We start from the raw sequence: 21,613 nt of genomic DNA on the forward strand, positions 1-21,613 counted from the left end.
GGAAGATCCCACATGCCATGGAGCAACTAGGCTCACGAGCCACAACTACTGAGCCTGTGCTCTAGAGCCCACAAGCCACAATTACTGAGCCCACGTGCCACAACTACTGAAGTCCGCACTCTTAGAGTCTGTTCTCCGCAGCAAGAGAAGCCACCACAGTGAGAAGCCCGCGCACCGCAACTAAAGAGTAGCCCCTGCTTGCCGCAACTAGAGAAAACCCGCGTGCAGCAACGAAGACCCAACACAGCCAAAAATTTTTAAAAAAATAAAAAAATGAAAAGGTACAGAGAATAGCATGATGAACCTCCATGTTTTCATAACCCAGCTCCAAATATTATCAACATTTTGCCAATCTCGTTTCATTGATCCCCCATCCCCCTTTCTTTCTTGGAATAATTTAAAGCAAACACCAGACTTCATGTCAGTTCCCCCCCCCACCAGCTCTTCCCGACTGGGGTGCCATGAGAAAATTAAGCCTTAATGTCCTAAGACATCCATTTATGTAATGAATTAACTTACCTCCCTGGCATCTAGAATAGTATTAGCTATGTACCATCCTTGGGAAAACTGAGAACATAGGCCCTCAAAATCATTTTCTGCAGAGCTGAATTCTCTATAATAGTACTGCCCCCCACCTCCCACATGTTGGGTTCTGCCAGAGAATACATGAGAACACATACACACAAACACACGCACCCACATACATGACCACGATGCCACTGTCACCCAATATCCACTCCACTTTCAAATTTTTACCAATTCTCTCAAAAATGTCTTTTACACTAAATTTCTTGAATGAGGATCCGAACAAGGTAGGCACATTTTGTTTGGATGATATGCCACTCTCAACTCTCTTTTAATCTATAACAATTCCCCACTCCCTTATTTTTTCTTTTTCATGATATTAAATTTGTTGAAAAAACTAAGTCATTTGTCCTGTGGAATGTGCCACATACTGAATCTGGCTGACGACTTCCTCATGGTATTAACTTACTCCCCTTTGCTCTGTTTCCTGTGAACTTAGTGTTCGATTTCAAGGCTTCTTGAGATTCAGTGGTTTCAAGTTCAGTGGTTCTCCCAATGTTTTTATATCTAAGAGGAGCTAAGCCTTGGTCATCTAAGGAAGTTTGGGGTGGGGAAATGAACAGGGAGGCCTCCGTGTTGCACTGGCCCCAGAGCTTATAAGAACAACATACTCCGATACTCATAATAGGTTCATTCATCCAGCAAATGCTTATTTTCTATGGTGAGCCAAAGTGGAGATGCAGAAAAAGTTTCGACAGTGCAGAAACCAGCCAGAAATCTAACCCCCCAGAATATGCCTTCCAGTGAGAGCTTAAGTGAAGAGGAAAACAAAATAAACACATATGGTGTTTGTGGTGTTTGTAAGGGGATAATTGCTACCCAGAAAATTAAAGTAGGGAGGATGGAGAGGGACAGCGGGGCTGGGGGTATCCATTTTAAATTAGATATTCAGAGAAAGCCTCACTGAGAAGGCATTTGAGCAAACATTAGAGGGAGGTGAAGGAGGGCTCATGCAGATTTTTGAGGGAAGAGAGTTCCAGGTGGAGGGAACAGCAAAATCCCTAGGCAGAGGCATGCCTGACCTGTTTGAAGAACAAGACGGGGGCCTGGAGGAGACAGGGTGAGGAGGAGAGCAGCATAAGACGAGGGCAGGGAAGTAGTAAGTACAGATTACGGAGGGTCTTCGACTGGTGTGAGAACTCTAGCTCTCACTCTAAATAAGATTTGGCTGACTTATGTTTGAAAGGGATCATTCTGGCTGCTACACTGAGAATCAACTGTGGTAGGTGGCAGGTTGGGGAAGGTTAAAAAAAGAAAGACCGGGCTTCCCTGGTGGTGCAGTGGTTGAGAGTCTGCCTGCCAATGCAGGGGACACGGGTTCGAGCCCTGGTCTGGGAGGATCCCACATGCCGCGGAGCGGCTGGGCCCGTGCACCACAACTACTGAGCCTGCGCGTCTGGAGCCTGTGCTCCGCAACAACAGAGGCCGCGATAGTGAGAGGCCTGCGCACCGCGATGAAGAGTGGCCCCCACTTGCCGCAACTGGAGAAAGCCCTTGCACAGAAACGGAGACCCAACACAGCCAAAAATAAATAAATAAATAAAATTAAAAAAAAAAATTTTTTAAAAAAAAAGAAAGACCTTTCGAGAGGCTATTGCAACAATTCAGGTGAGGAAGGCCCAGGATCCCGTTTACTGAGCTCTTACTGGGCGCTAGCATTTTATGTTACCAAATTTAATTCTTACCACCACCCAGTGGGGTGGGGTATTAATGATCTTCTTTTATGAGTGAAGAAACTGAGGCTCAGAGAGTTTAAACCATATGCTTAAGATATTACAAATGGTCAAAACTGGGATGCAAGCCAGACTGTTCTAACTTGCAAGCCTGGTCCAGCTATCCAACATATATCTCTCTACTCAGGGCCCCTGAAATGGCCCCTGAGCGCCTCTCTGCTTTACCAGGTCAACTAGAGTTGCCAGTGACCATCGTGGACCTTCTGGTGACATCACTTTATATATATAAGATGTTATGGAAAAACCCTAACAAACTTTTTAGCCAACCCATACTTTGCCCCGATCCCCACCTCCTTAACCTCTCAGTGTGCAAACTTCACCCTCATCTGTACTTTAGGACCCAAACTTTCTGTCCCTAGACTAGAAACCTTGACACCATATTGCCCTTGGCTAACCATAATACCTCCAAGAAGCAGTCTGTGTGTCCTGGCCCCCAAAAACCTCCCTGTAATGGGTTCCTGTTTCTTTATGATCATGAACTCTTAATTTGTGTCACCTGAGTTGCCACTTAATTCTGCAATGACTCCTCTTCCTGTTTCCTCATGTCAGTGATAGCTGGCCACCTGACAGAAGATGGGCTCTCTGCCATATAGAGCTGTTGCTTAAAGTGGTGGCCCAGCCGGGGATTATATTTTTCAGCAAGTGTGCATACACACACACCCTGCATCTAAGTGGAACTGGGACTGTTTGACTAGTTATCAGCAATAAAATGTGAGCAAAAGTAACCTGTGTCACTTCTGGGCAAGGTAAGAAGGGAGTTTATTTGTTGTGAGTCTATTTGTTTACTGTAACTAAATGAGCTACTAAGTAGAGATTTTATATTTATTGCTACTGGTCTAAGTAGAATTCTGAGAATTCATCAGAATTTTCAGTATAGATTTTTCACCATCCACACAGTTCTCTCTTCATCCCAGCATGACGTTAGCACAGTGAAATAACAGAAGCGCCCCTTAATTTAGCCAAAGCCACCGGTTCCTAAATTCTTCCACATCTAGTACATCTTGTATTTGTTTCCCCCTGCTATGATCCCCAAGTTTTGAAAGTGTTGTCAGCCAGATTTAACTAATAATCTGAGTTCTCGTTTGTTATCAAATGGACAAAGATGTTGCTGCCAATAAGAGGTTCGGACCAGCATGAGACTGTCATTGTTATCACAATCAGGTGATACAAGTTCAGCCTTAATACAAAGAAACTTGATGATTTCCTTGGCCTGTGCAGGTTTGTTGGGATAAATGTGCTTCTCCTATCTGGCTTTCTGAAATCCTGAAAGTGTCTGGTGGGTCTCTGGAAACCCTGGGCAAGGAATTCTGGTTTGTCCATGGCCTGAAACTTACCCCAATAAAATTAGAACGTTCTGATCCCAGCTGGCCTCCTAAAAAACAGGTTCTACTGGTTGGCTAGATATGGAAGGATGCTTCAAAAAAAAAAAAAAAAAAAAAAAAAAACCTACCCCCATCTGCACCCAACTAGGCAAAATTAAGGCACTCAAGTTTATCCGGAAAAATCTGGCTCCTAAGTGCTTAAAAATCAGGAGAACAGCAATGTAAAAGCAGAATTTTAGTGACTGCCAAATCAAACAGACACAAGCCTCCCTCCTCACCATCTCAGCTCTCAGCAGTTGAATGCAAAGCAGCAGTTACATCAGAAAGATCCTCCCTGGGGACAGAATAGCAGCACTGTGATAGCTGGGCAGGGTAATTAGCTACCCAGAATTCTCATGTGCTGAAGAGCAAAGGAGGACCAAATGGCAACAACGCAGGAAGGAAAAGAGTTCTATTGAAAGACCAAAGACTGAATTTTCTCTAAAATCTTGGTAACAAGAGTCTGATGACCTACATCTCTCTCTTCAAACCCCAGTTTAACTATCTTTAGTGAGAACAATGATGTCTGCTAATGTTGTCTTAAACATATTTTCCTCCAGAATCTCCTCAGCTGGGTATTGTGTCAGGGGCTGTTTGTTATTTCCTTCCATGTAGTTTTACCTGTTGGGCAGGAGGAAATCAGGGCCAGAGTTCCTTAACACTTCCTAAATACCAGTATCATTGAAGTGATTGGCCCCTCCTTAAGGTCACCAAGGTGACAACTGTTTACCCCTCTCACCTTAGCAAATTGATCTCTTTCCTAGAACCAGTCCAAGGCCAAATAGGCCACATGAAAAGAGAAAAGGGAAGAGAATATAAAAGAGAAAGAGTTTGATCAAGTCTGTCCTCAGAGGTGCTCCCCACCCCTAGTCCCATAGCCATGAAGTTCAGTGTAGGTGAAGGAAACCACTTACAACAGTGCTTCTCCATCTTGCCTGAGCATTAACAGCACTTAGGAAGCATTTTAAAAATATAGATGCCTTACCCATGATATTTTTCACACAACTAGAATAAATAATCATAAAACTTATATGGAACCACAAAAGACCCAGAATTGCCAAAGCAATCCTGAGGAAAAAGAACAGAGTTGTAGGCACAACCCTTCCAGACTTCAGACAATACTACAAAGCTACAGTAATAAAAACAGCACAGTATTGGCATGAAAACAGACCTATGGATCAATGGAACAGAATAGAGAGCCCATAAATAAACCCACACACTTAGGGTCATTTAATCTTTGACAAAGAAGGCAAGAATATATAATGGGGCAAAGACAGTCTCTTCAGCAAGTGGTATTGGGAAAGCTGGACAGCCTCACGTAAATCAATGAAGTTAGAACACACCCTCATACAGTACACAAAAATAAACTCAAAATGGTTTAAAGACCTAAATATAAGGCATAACACCTTAAAACTTTTAGAAGAGAACATAGGCAAAACATTCTCTGACATAAACCTTAGCACTGTTTTTTTAGGTCAGTCTCCCAAGGCAATAGAAATAAAAGTAAAAATAAACAAATGGGACCTAATCAAACTTATAAGCTTTTGCACAGCAAAGGAAACCACAAACAAAGCAAAAAGACAACCTACAGAATGGGAGAGAATATTTGCAAATGATGCGACCAACAAGGGCTTAATTTCCAAAATATGTAAGCAACTCATACAACTCAATAACAAACAACCCAATCAAAAAATGGGCAGAAGACCTAAATAGACATTTCTGCAAAGAAGATATACAGATGGCCAACAGGCACATGGAAAAATGCTCAACGTTGTTAATTATTAGAGAAACGCAAATCAAAACTGCAATGAGGTATCACCTCATACCAGTCAGAATGGCCATCATCAAAAAGTCAACAAATAATAAATTCTGAAGAGGGTGTGGAGAAAAGGGAACCCTCCTACACTGTTGGTAGGACTGTAAATTGGTGCAGCCGCTACTGAAAATGGTAAAAACTAAAAATAGAGTTACCATATGTCCCACCCTTGGACATATATCCAGACAAAACTATAATTCAAAAAGATACATGCACCCCCATGTTCATAGCAGCAGTATTTACAATAGCCAAGACATGGAAGTAACCTATGTGTCCATCAACAGATGAATGGATAAAGAAGATGTGGTACATATATACAATGGAATATTACTCAGCCATAAAAAGGAAGGAAATTGGGTCATTTGTAGAGACGTGGATGGACCTAGAGACTGTCATACAGAGTGAAATAAGTCAGAAAGAGAAAAACAAATATCATATATTAACGCATATATGTGGAATCTAGAAAAATGGTACAGATGAACCAGTTTGCAAGGCAGAAATAGAGACACAGATGTAGAGAACAAACGTATGGACACCAAGGTGGGGAAAGCTGGGAGGGGAGGGGACGATGAATTGGGAGACTGGGATTGACATATATACACTAATGTATAAAATAGACAACTAATAAGAACCTGCTGTATAAAAATAAATAAATTTTTTTTAAAAAGCTACATGCACCCCAATGTTCATAGCAGCACTATTTACAATAGCCAAAACGTGGAAGCAGCTTATGTGTCCATCAACAGATGAATGGATAAAGAAGATGTGGTACACACACACACACACACACACACACACACACACACAATGGAATATTACTCAGCCATAAAAAAAGAATGAACTATTACCATTTGCAGCAACATGGATGGACCTAGAGATTATACACTCCAGTCCGCTTTTGCCCCACAGTCATTCCCTTCTAGAAGGCAAGGGCTGGTTTTCTGGGGTTTTTCACATCCACCTCCCTGCCCACCTCCCATACAGAAAGACCACTTGATATGTGCACCTATGTTGGCAGGTGGAAAATTTGGATCTTTTTCTATAGAGGCCAGATCTCAGCACTCACTGCTTAATCCCACCCCTAAACCTCCCTCCCTTCACTGTCCTCTGAGGTTGGCACTGCTATCCTTTCCATTTCATAGATAAGGAAGCTGAATCTTAAAGAGGTTAAAGGGCTTCTGGTAGTGAGTGGCAGCGGCAAGACTTAAATCGAGAACTGTCTGAATATAAGGACCGTGCTCCTAATGCCTGTGCTCAGAGGTTCATCTTGTTTGACTTATGACTCTCTCAGCCACGGCAGAGCCCACTAACGCCGCTAGAAGCAAATGGTTTCATTTAAAAGGAGAGCAACAGTGCTGCAGTTCTAAGCCCAGGGCACACTTAGAGCGCTAGACACGTGCCATATCATCTCACCAAATCCTTCAGCAGCCCTGGACGGTTGTTGTCCTCACAGTTGACCTTTGGCATTTACAGAGTCAACATTTGGGATTTTGACTATTTGAGAACAACACCAAAGGTCTCCTGATTTTGCTCAGGAGTGAGGTATGTGCAATAGCAAGGTGGCAGGGGCCCGTCCCTTAGTCTGCAAGAGAGCTCGCCCCCAGGCCATGACCCAGGGCGCAGGGAGTTCCGTGCCCTTTATGTATCAGGACGTGATAGAAATAACCGCTTGCTTGTTAGCTACAGCTCCCAAAGAAACCAGACTGCTAGTCTATGTTCAGGAAAGTTTATACCCAATGATGAATTTATTTTAATAGACTTACAAACGCCTACAGCTCCAAATTCATGAAATCAATACAGGACAGAAGTCACTTAACATAGCTCGATTGTGCATGACTGCATAAATGGGGGAAATTATGTGCTCTTGTAGCATGTGCCTCATGTCTTCATCTGTCAAATGACATCAAAATGCCTCACCTTAGGGCCGTTGTCTATAAATGAGAACTTGGTAAGAATGATGAAGACGATTTGGAGAATTTTCAAAGATCTCCAGAGAACTCACATATGAATGTCGAGTCTGTTGTTTCAACATCTTATACAAGAGGAAACTGAGGCTGGAGGAGGTCATATGACTTGCCCAGGAATGTCTGGCTCTAAAGCCAGTGTGCTTCCCTCCTTAGAAGCCAATGGCAAATTGTCAAAAAAAAAAAGTGCCAAACCCTGCATGCTGACTCCATCACAGAATGTGACTTAGGAGGATGGAGGGGGAGAAGGGAGGGCCACAGATGGGAGAAGGCTGCCCCTGGGCTCCCCACCCTCCTCTAAGCCCCCCACCGGTGCTGGCCTGGGTGTGCCAGAACTGTGAGCTTACCTTTGACCACATCTGTTCAGATCAATCAATTCAACCAAGACATTGGTAACTGTGAGCTCAGAACAGCGGGCCCAGAGGTAACTGGTACTCCCCCTGCCCTCGAGATGCTAATCGTCTTAAATACCGCAAGAAATCAGACCAGGACCAAATACCTAATGCACTACTTACTTTGTCTGTTCCCCCCACTAGACAGTGGGCACCTGAACCATGTAGTTACCTCTGTGTTCCCAGGACCTGAGTCAGGGCCTGTGGCTCCGCTTACTTTGCCAAATAAGTGAATGTTTTGTTCTTGAAAAGAAGTTGTTCAAGAATCTTAGCCCAGGAGGAGGGGCCTGAATCCAGTCTGGGATCAAAGAAGCCTTCAGTAGATGGGAAAGACCTGTGAGATGGGAGGGAAATGGCCTGGAGGTGGGCGAGGGTGGGGTACTGGGGCACAGAGAGGGTCAAGTCAGCCCAAGCAGGTACGCAAAGCCAAGCATCGGGAGGTGAAGCTGAGAGGGAGCCTCAGGCCTCCCTGTGTGGCACCGTGAGTATCAGGTGGGAGAGTCTGGCCTTCACCAGGGGTGTAGTGGAGAGCAGATCAAAAGCTCCAGAGCAGAGAAGGGTGCTGCGGAGCCGGTGGGGGGCTGTGTGAGTTCAGCAGCCTTGGCCCTCCCGCAACCCCCTTCTCCACTCCCTGAAAGTACGTGACCAATAAACAAATAAGAGCCACTTCTTCTTACGCAACTACTAGGGCCAGGCACGGTGCCAAGCACCCGTTCAGTGTTCAGAATAACACTATGATTGCCCAACTTATTTTACAAATGAGGAAACAGGCTCAGAGAGGTTGTGGGATTTTTCCACAATCACCCCACTGTTAAGAGACAGAGCCAGGACCTCAACTCAGATATGACTCAGGGCCCAGAGGCCAAGAAAACCTAGGTGCGGCCCCCCTCCTCTGCTCCTCCACCCCACGCACTGATGAGATGAGGACCAGGACTGAGATGAGGAAGACCCCACACAAGGCCCCATTTGGAAGAGTGGTGCTAAATTTCCTGTGAACCCAGCCTTGGAGTCAGACAAATGTAGATTTGGATCCCAGCTTCATTTGTCATCACCGTATGACCTTAGGCAAATAACATGAGTGCTCTGGGCGTCAGTTTCCTTATCTGTAAAATGTGTGCAAGGCCACCTACCTCACAGGATTGCTGTAAGGGTTAGAAAAAAGGATCCTGCCATGCCCAGAACATAGTAGGTGCTTATTAAATGGTGCCTGGTAAACCTGAACCTGCCAGGAATCGAGGAGGAGGGACCGGAGGCTGGTCATGGCTTATCTGCTGTGGATGGAGGACGTCTTCATTTCTGAGAAGAGGAGATGAACCTTCCGAGAGTGCATGACTCAATATTTGTCTGGTTAAGAATGGGACCTTGACGTCCATCTCAACAAAACTGGTATCAGCCTCTTTCACTATTAACCATTTCAAACATTGTCCCACAGCAATGGGAACCAGAATCTGGGACTCTCAAAGGAGTCAGAGACAAGGGGGTGTTACTGGGAAGGCTGAACTCATGGAAAAGCCCAAAACCGTAACACAGATGTGAGGTCCCCCAGCCCTCCAGCCAAATCACTGCATATCCTTGGAAGTCACTCATCCTTTCTGAACCACTGTTTCCTCATGATCAAAAGGGCTTAATAATCCTTACTTCACAGGGTTGTGGTGGAAACACAAGGGAAATAAGAGATGAAAAGGAGCTTTAAAGCTCCAAGACAGTGGCATGAGTTCACCACTTCTGTAAAGCCATAGGAAATGAAGCTTGTGCTTTATCAAGCACCCTTCCATTTGAAAGAGGAAAAAGAAATTCTTGCTGTTTGACAAACCTTTACTTAAGACACCAATGGTTTCTTCTACTAAAGGGTCATTCAACTACAAATTGATGTGAATTATAACTGGTATAAGAATCATTTCTCGATGATCATCAAAATGAAAACACAAAATTGTTCAATTCTCTCCAAGCATGGATACACCTGAGAGCCTTCTGCAGACAAACGCCTGGAGAAGTTCTGCTTTCACAGCCACAGAGTAGAGGGCTGGCTTGCTGCCCGACACAGAAAAAGTCAGTAGACCCATATTCTCACAAGAAAGCCTGCTGACTTTTTTTCTGAATTTTCCTTCAACTTAGAAAATAAGCCAAACTCACTCCACCTCCCAGCTCGACCCTTAGGTCTCTTGCAAGTGGAATGTGCCCAGGTAAGAAAACGGGAAATCAATGAGGTATTTCCAGAGCAAAACCAGGGTAGGCTGATAGCACCGGGGCCTAGGCACCCAACCTTGATTTCAGGAGAAATACTTCTCAGCCCAGTCAGCTGCACCCACGCTCTGAGCTGAGAGTGTGGTAGGGTTTTCTGGCCTCACTGTGAGCCTGGGTCCAGATGGCCTACTCATCTGGCGTTCAAATAACCTGAAGAGTAGCGCCGCCCACCACCGATCGAAGCAGTAGTAGAAGAGTGCCGTGGGTTCTCTCTTGTGCTGTGGGCGGACAGCTTATTTGGAGCCACAGCCGCCTCTTCTGTATCAGCTGCTCTTAACCTTCTACAGGTGTGTAACAAGAACATGTCCAGGATTTCCCTGGTGGCACAGTGGTTAAGAATCCGCCTGCCAATGCAGGGGACACGGGTTCAAGCCCTGGTCCGGGAAGATCCCACATGCTGCGGAGCAACTAAGCCCGTGCGCCACAACTACTGAGCCTGCGCGTCTGGAGCCTGTGCTCTGCAACAAGAGAAGCCACTGCAATGAGAAGCCTGCACACTGCAAAGAAGAGTAGCCCCCACTCGCCGCAACTAGAGAAAGCCCGTGTGCAGCAAAGAAGACCCGATGCAGCCAAAAATAAATAAATTAAAAAAAAAAAAGAACATGTCCAATTTAGATGAGGGGTCAGGGAAGGATAATGAATTGAGGCAGAGACCCAGCTTGGCTGGGCTGTCCTGGAAAGAGCATGCTCCTGTTCTGAATTCTGCTCCAGAGAATAAGGGGAGACACTGCCAAACAAACCCACCCGAAGTCCACCCTGATCCCGAGCCAAGTTCTGAAAGGTGGATTCCCGCAGAACCAGATAAATACAGTAGCGGTCAGAATTCACTCCCCCAAGGTCACCCAATTCCCCAGGATTAATTTCCTGGCTTGGGATAGCTGCCTCCATTGCCCAGAGGTGATTAGAAGACCACCCCACAGGGAGGTTGAGAAGAATGAAGGGGAAGAGGCGGTGACCTAAACATGAGCAGCAGTCCCTGCAGGGGCCGTCCTTGCACAGGAGAGCCAGCTCTGAGTTCCTCGCTGCCTCTGTGCACCAGGAGGTGATTGTATATCCTGAGCTTCAGCTCCCCACAGACAACAAAAGCTACTACCTTCAGATTGACCAGACTGCACACCAGACTCTTTCCTTACAAATCTCTATTACCTCACCCTCATGGAGGACAGTATGAATGCTCTATCCTTCAGTGAAAAACTCTGAGGCTCAGAGAGGTGAAGGTTGCACAAAGTCAGTAGCTAGGAAGTTGCAGAGATAGGATTTGAACCCAGGGCTCTCTGTGTCTGCATTTGCTTCTCATCTTCAAAGCGATGAATGGGGAGGGGGCCATAAATCCCTTTTCTTCTACTCTTCTCCCCTGCTTTCTCCCTAAAAGGGTGGGGACCAACTCAGTGGCAGGCTGGGGATTCAATGTCACTGAAAATCAAAAAAATACACATTAAAATAAAATAACTAGCTCGGGCCCGGGAGCCAATTCTTGCCAGGGACTCAGACCTGGGCAGCCGCAGGTGGCCAAGCATTACATTTAGTCTTCATGTCTCCGTAGACGCCTCTTGACTGTGACAATTTCTCATACTTTCCTCATTTTTGATGACCTCGACAATGTTGAGGAGTACTGCCCTGTTCTAAAGCCTCAGAGTCTTCTGCTTCAGTTGGCAGAAAGGGAAAGAGACAGTGGAGGAGCCACTTCAGATTCATAAAAACCCCAGCTTAGAGGTGGTTCTAATGTTTCCCAAGCCATCTCTATCACTGGTGGTGGCAGGGGCAGTGCCCTGAAATTTTCCCTGGAGGAACAGAATTTAACTTTGCATCATGGATAAGAAGAGCTGTCCATCCTTTTTTATTTCTGGTATGGAGCGACGGAGATCTCCTCTAGCACCCTGTGCAAAGGCAACATTTCCAATTTGAATATTCCAATGGTCAGGCTGCTGCAGGCAGCCCAGCTTTAGGAAGACCAGCCGGGTGGCTGATAGAGTCTTGGTGCTCCAGCCGGGTGTCAGGCCTGAGCCTCTGAGGTGGGAGAGCCGAGTTCAGGACATTGGTCCACCAAAGACCTCCGGCCCCACATAATATCAAATGGCAAAAGCTCTCTCAGAGATCTCCATCTCAACGCTAAGACCCAGCTCCACTCAACAACCAGCAAGCTACAGTGCTGGACACCCTATGCCAAACAACTAGCAAGACAGGAACATAACCCCACCCATTAGCAGAAGGGCTGCCTAAAATCATACTCAGTTCACAGACACCCCAAAACACACCATCAGATGCGGTTCTGCCCACCAGAAAGACAAGACCAGCCTCATCCACCAGAACACAGGCACCAGTCCACTCCACCGGGAAGCCTACACAACCCAATGAACCAAACTCATTGCCACTGGGGGCAGACACCAAAAACAACGGGAACTACGAACATGCAGCCTGCAGAAAAGAGACCCCAAACCCAGTAAATTAAGCAAAATTAGAAGACAGAGAAATACACACCAGATGAAGGAGCAAGGTAAAAACCCACCAGACCAAACAAAAGAAGAGGAAATAGGCAGTCTACCTGAAAAAGAATTTAGAGTAATGATAGTAAAGATGACGCAAAATCTTGGAAATAGAATGGAGAAAATACAAGAAACATTTAACAAGACCTAGAAGAACTAAAGAGCAAACAAACAATGATGAACAACACAATAAATGAAATTAAAAATTCTCTGGAAGGAATCAATAGTAGAATAACTGAGGCAGAAGAACGGATAAGTGACCTGGAAGATAAAATAGTGGAAATAACTACCTCAGAGCAGAATAAAGAAAAAAGAATGCAAAGAATTGAGGACAGGCTCAGAGACCCCTGGGACAACATTAAACACACCAACATTCAAATTATAGGGGTCCCAGAAGAAAAAGAGAAAGAGACTGAGAAAATATTTGAAGAGATTACAGTTGAAAACTTCCCTAATATGGGAAACGAAATAGTCAATCAAGTCCAGGAAACACAAAGAGTCCCATACAGGATAAATCGAAGGAGAAACACGCCAAGACACATATTAATCAAACTATCAAAAATTAAATACAAAGAAAAAATATTAAAAGCAGCAAGGGAAAAGCAACAAATAACATACAAGGGAATCCCTATAAGGTTAACAGGTGATCTTTCAGCAGAAACTCTGCAAGCCAGAAGGGAGTGGCAGGACATATTTAAAGTGATGAAAGAGAAAAACCTACAACCAAGATTACTCTAGCCGGCAAGGATCTCTTTCAGATTTGATGGAGAAATTAAAACCTTTACAGACAAGCAAAAGTTAAGAGAATTCAGAACCACCAAACCAGCTTTACAACAAATGCTAAAGGAACTCCTCTAGGCAGGAAACAGAAGAGAAGGAAAAGACCTACAATAACAAACCCAAAACAATTAAGAAAATGGTAATAGGAACACACATATTGATAACTACCTTAAATGTAAATGGATTAAATGCTCCAACCAAAAGACATAGATGGGCTGAATGGATACAAAAACAAGAACAATATATATGCTGTCTACAAGAGACCCACTTCAGACCTAGGGACACATACAGACTGAAAGTGATGGGATGGAAAAAGATATTCCATGCAAATGGAAATCAAAAGAAAGCTGGAGTAGCAATTTGCATATCAGACAAAATAGACTTTAAAATAAAGACTATTACAAGAGACAAAGAAGGACACTACATAATGATCAAGGGATCAATCCAAGAAGAAGATATAACAATTGTAAATATTTATGCACCCAACATAGGAGCACCTCAATACATAAGGCAAATGCTAACAGCCATAAAAGGGGAAATAGACAGTAACACAATAATAGTAAGGGACTTTAACAACTCACCTTCACCAATGTACAGATAATCCAAAATGAAAATAAATAAGGAAACACAAGCTTTAAATGATACATTAAACAAGATGGACTTAATTGATATTTATAGGACATTCCATCCAAAAACAACAGAATACACTTTCTTCTCAAGTGCTCATGGAACATTCCCCAGGATAGATCATATCTTGGGTCACAAATCAAGCCTTGGTAAATTTAAGAAAATTGAAATCATATCAAGTACCTTTTCTGACCACAATGCAATGAGACTAGATATCAATTACAGGAAAAAATCTGTAAAAAATACAAACACATGGAGGGTAAACAGTACACTACTAAATAACCAGGAGATCACAGAAAAAATCAAAGAGGAAATCAAAAAATACCTATAAACAAATGACAATGAAAACATGATGACCCAAAACCTATGGGATGCAGCAAAAAGCAGTTCTAAGAGGGAAGTTTATAGCAATACAATCCTACCTCAAGAAACAAGAAACATCTCAAATAAACAACCTAACCTTACACCTAAAGCAATTAGACAAAGAAGAACAAAAAAACCCCCAAAGTTAGCAGAAGGAAAGAAATCATAAAGATCAGATCAGAAATAAATGAAAAAGAAATGAAGGAAATGATAGCAAAGATCAATAAAACTAAAAGCTGGTTCTTTGAGAAGATAAACAAAATTGATAAACCATTAGCCAGACTCATCAAGAAAAAAAGGGAGATGACTCAAATCAATAGAATTAGAAATGAAAAAGGAGAAGTAACAACTGACACTGCAGAAATACAAAGGATCATGAGAGATTACTACAAGCAACTATATGCCAATAAAATGGACAACCTGGAAGAAATGGACAAATTCTTAGAAAAGCACAACCTCCTGAGACTGAACCAGGAAGAAATAGAAAATATAAACAGACCAATCACAAGCACTGAAATTGAAACTGTGATTAAAAATCTTCCAACAAACAAAAGCCCAGGACCAAATGGCTTCATAGGCGAATTCTATCAAACATTTAGAGAAGAGCTAACACCTATCCTTCTCAAACTCTTCCAAAATACAGCAGAGGGAGGAACACTCCCAAACTCATTCTACGAGGCCAACATCACCCCGATACCAAAACCAGACAAAGGTGGCACAAAAAAAGAAAACTACAGGCCAACATCACTGATGAACATACATGCAAAAATCCTCGACAAAATACTAGCAAACAGAATCCAACTGCACATTAAAAGGATCATACACCATGATCAAGTGGGGTTTATCCCAGGAATTCAAGGACTCTTCAATCTATGCAAATCAATCAATGTGATACACCGTATTAACAAACTGAAGGATAAAAACCATATGCTAATCTCAATAGATGCAGGAAAAGCTTTTGAAAAAACTCAACACCCATTTATGATAAAAACGCTCCAGAAAGTAGGCATAGAGGGAACTTACCTCAACATAATAAAGACCATAAATGACAAACCCACAGCCAACATCGTTCTCAATGGTGAAAAACTGAAAGCATTTTCTCTAAGATCAGGAACGTGACAAGGTTGCCCACTCTCACCACTGTTATTCAACATAGTTTTGGAAGTTTTTGCCGCAGCAATCAGAGAGAAATAAAAGGAATCCAAATCGGAAAAGAAGTAAAACTGTCACTCTTTGCAGATGACATGATACTATACATAGAGAATCCTAAAGATGCTACCAGAAAGCTACTAGAGCTCATCAACGAATTTGGTAAAGTAGCAGGATACAAAATTAATGCACAGAAATCTCCTGCATTCCTATACACTAATGATGAAAAATCTGAAAGAGATTAAGGAAACACTCCCATTTACCACTGCAACAAAAAGAATATAATACCTAGGAATAAACCTACCTAAGGAGACAAAAGACCTGTATGCAGAAAACTATAAGACACTGATGAAAGAAATTAAAGACGATACAAAGAGATGGAGAGATGTACCATGTTCTTAGATTGAAAGAATCAACATTGTGAAAATGACTATACTACCCAAATCAATCTACAGATTCAATGCAATCCCTATCAAACTACCAATGGCAGTTTTCACAGAACTAGAGCAAAAAATTTCACAATTTGTATGGAAACACAAAAGACCCCAAATAGCCAAAGCAATCTTGAAAAAGAAAAACGGAGCTGGAGGAATCAGGCTCCCTGACTTCAGATTATACTACAAAGCTACAGTAATCAAGACAGTATGTTACTGGCACAAAAACAGAAATATAGATCAATGGAACAGGATAGAAAGCCCAAAGATAAACCCACACATATATGGCCACCTTATCTTTGAAAAAGGAGGCAAGAATATACAATGCAGAAAAGACAGCCTCTTCAATAAGTGGTGCTGGGAAAACTGGACAGCTACATGTAAAAGAATGAAATTAGAACACTCCCTAAGACCATATACAAAAATAAACTCAAAATGGATTAAAGACCTAAATGTAAGGCCAGACACTATCAAACTCTTAGAGGAAAACATAGGCAGAAAACTCTATGACATACCTCACAGCAAGATCCTTTTTGACCCACCTCCTAAAGAAATGGAAATAAAAACAAAAATAAACAAACGGGACCTAATGAAACTTAAAAGCTTTTGCACAGCAAAGGAAACCATAAACAAGATGAAAAGACAACCCTCAGAATGGGAGAAAATATTTGCAAACGAAGCAACTGACAAAGGATTAATCTCCAAAATATACAGGCAGCTCATGCAGCTCAATACCAGAAAAACAAACAACCCAATCCAAAAATGGGCAGAAAATCTAAATAGACATTTCTCCAAAGAAGATATACAGATCGCCAACAAACACATGAAAGGATGCTCACCATCACTAATCATTAGAGAAATCAAATCAAAAGTACAGTGAGGTATCACCTCACACCAGTAAGAATGGCCATCATCAAAAAATCGACAAACAATAAATGCTGGAGAGGGTGTGGAGAAAAGGGAACCCTCTTGCACTGTTGGTGGGAATGTAGATTGATACAGCCACTATGGAGAACATTATGGAGGGTCCTTAAAAAACTAAAAATAGAACTACCATACGACCCAGCAATCCCACTACTGGGCATATACCCTGAGAAAACCATAATTCAAAAGGAGTCATGTACCACAATGTTCACTGCAGCTCTGTTTACAATAGCCAGGACATGGAAGCAACCTAAGTGTCCATCGACAGGTGAATAGATAAAGAAGATGTGGCACATATATACAATGGAAGATTACTCAACCATAAAAAGAAATGAAATTGAGTTATTTGTAGTGAGGTAGATGGACCTAGAGCCTGTCATACAGAGTGAAGTAAGTCAGAAAGAGAAAAACAAATACCATATGCTAACACATATATATATGGCATCTAAAAAAATTGTTCTGAAGAACCTAGGGGCAGAACAGGAATAAAGACGCAGACATAGAGAATTGACTTGAGGACACAGGGAGGGGGAAGGGTAAGCTGGGACGAAGTGAGAGAGTGGCATGGACATATTTACACTACCAAATGTAAAATAGATAGCTAGTGGGAAGCAGCCACATAGCACAGGGAGATCAGCTCGGTGTTTTGTGTCCACCTAGAGGGGCGGGATAGGGAGGGTGGAAGGGAGACGCAAGAGGGAGGAGATAATGGGCATATATGTTTATGTATAGCTGATTCACTGTGTTATAGAGCAGAAACTAACACAACATTGTAAAGCAATTATACTCCAATAAAGATGTTAAAAGAGAAAACCAAGATGCTACCTTCCCCCTCTATCAAATTAATAGAAGCTAAAAATACATATAGTCTAGAGCTGAAAACAGCACTCCCATATATCTCTTGAACAAAAATGAACGGCAATTTGCAAAATGTATCAAAGCATTAAAAATGTCCTTTCTCTTTTAACTTAGCAATTACATCTTCAAAAGAGAAATAATCAGAGAACCTGTCAAAGACTGTAGTTCAGTCTCAGCCCACTCATAACCTGTAACAACCTCAATTCACAATAGCAGGATAGTCAATTTTTATGGAATGTCCACAGGACAGGATGTGATTAAACAATTAAAACTCACATTTGTGAAGGCTTCTTAAAAGCTTTTTAATTTAAAATGTACGTATAGAAAACTATAGACAGTAGTAAAATGAACCATCATGTACTCATTACCCAGCATCAGCAATGACTGATTTATGACCAATTTTGTTTCTTTGACACAAGACCCCAGTGCTTCATCTTGGGTATTTTAAGCAAATCTCAGACATCATATCACTGCATCCATTATGTCACTATGGATCTCTAAAATGCACTCCTTTTAAAAATATAACCAAAATACCATTATCAAACCAAAAAAAAAAGTTTTTAGTAAGATTTCTCAACAAAATAGGAAAGTGTTCATAATATATGTGAACTGATAAAAAATATTATAAAACTATATGACCTTAGAGGAAAAGAGGGGAAGAAGGAGAGAAAAAAAGAAATAAATACTCATTCACAAAGAAAAATGACTTGAAGGAAATATATTCAAAATATTGCCAGTAATCTATAGTTACCCCTGTGGCATGGGATTAGATTATTTTTGCTCACTTTTGTATTTTTGAGTGTATTTTCACTAATGGGGTACCTACTGTGTTGGATATTTATTATTTCTCTTGCTCTTCTTTCATTCCTCACGTTCAACGTTTCCCTCCAGTATCATTTCCCTTCAGCCAGGAAAACTTCCTTCAGCGTTTAATACCAGGTCTGCTGGAAATGAGTTTCCTGGATTTCCTTCATCTGAGAATATCTTTATTTTCCCTTCACTCACAGAGGATATTTTTTCTACACATAAAATTGTGGGTTGACAGTTCTGATTTTCTACCGCTTTAAAGATGTTCCACAGTATTTGAATAGGTATCCCTTTTATATAATGCATCATCTGTCCCTGGTTGCTCTCAATATCTTTTTATTTTTGGTTTTCAGCAGTTTGATTATGATGTGGCTGAGTAGTTGTCATTGGGTTTATTCTGTGTGGGATTCACACAGAGATTCTATACTTTGTAAATTTATGCCTTTTACCAAATATGGGACACTTTCAGCCATCCTGTCTTCAAATATTTTTTCTGCATGAAAATCTTTCTTTTCACCTTCTAGGATGGGACCCCAATAACATGAATTTTCAACTTTTTGATCTTGGTCCACAGATCCTGAGATTCTATCCATTCTTTCCAATAAAAAATATATTTACAAATATATTTAAAATATTGTATAATTTCTTTTGTTCCCTCTTCAAGTTCACTGACTTTTTTCTATTCTGCCACTGAGCCCACCCAGTGAATTCATTACTTCAGATGTTGTCTCCTCAATTCTAAATTTTCCATCTGGTTATTTTGTATCGTTTCCATTTTTCTGCTGAAAACCTCTATCTTTTCATGTCTTTCAAGAGTGGAGAATGGTTCTAAGAGCTACATTAAGTCTCTGAGAGTTCTACCATCTGAGACGTCTCAGGGGTAGCATCTGGTGATAGTCTTTCCCTTTGAGTATTGTTCAGATTTTCCTGGTACTTTTTAGATTTAGTAAATTTGAATTGCATCCTGGACTTCTAGATATTATGTAATGAGGCTCTGAATTCTGTTAAATTCTTCTGAAACGTTGATAATTTTGTTTATTTGTTTTAGCAGGCATGTAGCCCACTTAGGTTCAGATAGAAAATTCTGTCTTACCTGTTGTGACTGGTAGCTCTGATGTCAGTTCAGTTTTCAAAGGCTTTGCTAAGCCAGTTGGGTATGCCAGTCACATAGGCAACTCAAGGATTTATCTGGGACTTGGCTAGTGGTTAATAACACAGATAGGTTCTCAAAACCTTTGCTGTGCTTCCTGGGATCTGTTCCACACATGCACACCTTGTAGCACACCCAGGACTTGTGCCAATCCATACACAGAATTAGTGGGTCCCCTTTTCCAGCTCTTTCCTCTCACGAATTTCCTCACACTCTCTGGCTTCCAGTGGCTCATTTTCCTAGTTCCTCTGACTGGAAAGATGGGGTTATCTCAGAGTTTTAGCCTCCCAAACAATTGTGCAGTTCCACGTGACAAGGGCCATCATGGGTCACTGTTCAAGTTTTGACTCCAGTATCTTATCTGCTTATTACTTTTTAAGTTCTCATGTAGTTGACTTTTGCATTCAGTCCAGTTTTTCGTTATAAACAGTGGTAGACACAGGTGGTAGTTGGATTATTTCACCTTGGCTGGTACTATGTCCTTTGTTCTCAGCAATTTTTACTTCTCAAAATTTCACCCATCTCTCAAAGCTCCATTAAAATACCACTTCTTTCCAAGAAGCCATTCTTCTTCTCCCAGCTAGAAAAACTTTCTCCTTCCTCTGAATTAGGGAAGATTCAGATTTAGCAATATTGAGAAGCAAGCTGACAGCCAAATCTTTTCATGACTATCTTTGTTCAAACATCTGGGTTCAAGGAATGAAATCAAACCTAGCCAAGAAGCATCATGGTGGTTAAGAGAGTGGACTTCACTTAAATTCCAGCTTTGCTAATTGCTGGATGTGGGACCATAAGCACATCACTTACTTCTATGTACTTCAGTTTCCTCATTTATGATATGGAAATAATAATAATTACCACATAGAATTGTTGTGAACATTGAGTTAATAGTTGTAAAGCACCTAGAGAAATTCCATGTTGTAAGTGTAAGTGATTATTATCAATCTCTCACAGTTACCATAACTTTACTCTGCAGATGAGAGAACGCTGCAGAGGGAAGAGGAAAGAGCAGACAGAGCTTGCTCTATTCCCAACTTTTACTATGTCCTGAAAGTGACTATAATTTTTGCTTTAGTAAATACTTGTAAGAGCCCAATTTGTGTATCTGTGTGGATCTTCTGAGAAGCATGTGGCAGAGTGGGAAGATAACTGCATGAGATGCGTTGGGAGATTTGGCTTCCAGGACCGGGTCTCCTTTGGGTCTGTGTTTTCTATTGTAAACCATGACTGTATAAGTTAGGCTGGTCTACCTCCACATAGCTGATAGCGATCTTCGTAAAAGGCAAATGGTATAGGGTCATTTCTCAGTTTACCATCCAATGTCTTTCTGAAACACACAGAATAAATTCAAAATTCCTTAAGCTGTCCCGTAGACCTTTTGTGCTGTCTGCTGCTATCTGTAACCTCATCTCCGGCCACTCCTCCACAGCCCACACATTCTAGCTGCACTGACCTAACTACGACTCACCCAGCCCACCTCACCAATTCCCACTTGCACTAATGCCCTCATCCTTGAGCTCAAATATCTCTCCTTACCATCTTGTCAACACATAAATGGCTCCTCTTCCATGCAAACTGCTCAAGGACGTCTCTGAGGCTCTCCTGGACCCTCCAGGACCCTGTTTGGTCAGTCCCTCCCTCTCCTTTGTGTCCCATAGCTCTCTATAAACACTCTAGTACCACTTTGGGGTGGATGGTAATCACTTATTTTACAGTCCTTCTCTCCCACACTATAGCAGTGTTTTTCAAAATACATATTATTTTACATTAATGAGTCTCAAAACCAATTTAAAACGTCACTAGCAGCTTTTTAAAAATAGAGTAAACTAGATTTGAAAGTATCAGAATTCACTGCATGTAATAACAGTGCTTCATGAAACTTTTGTCTGAAATAGATCATTAGAAAGACGGATATGGATGGATGACAGATAATGAACTCCCAT

General features: G+C 41.9%; 1 protein-coding gene across 2 annotated transcripts in view; it reads right to left on the minus strand.

The window, feature by feature from the left end:
* ST6GAL1 (ST6 beta-galactoside alpha-2,6-sialyltransferase 1) overlaps positions 1-21,613 on the minus strand; it is a 137,678-nt gene that overhangs the window by 50,112 nt on the left and 65,953 nt on the right. The gene's annotated exons all lie outside the window — the stretch shown is intronic.

Source organism: Eubalaena glacialis, chromosome 6 (assembly GCF_028564815.1).
Source record: "Eubalaena glacialis isolate mEubGla1 chromosome 6, mEubGla1.1.hap2.+ XY, whole genome shotgun sequence".
Lineage (NCBI taxonomy): Eukaryota > Metazoa > Chordata > Mammalia > Artiodactyla > Balaenidae > Eubalaena > Eubalaena glacialis.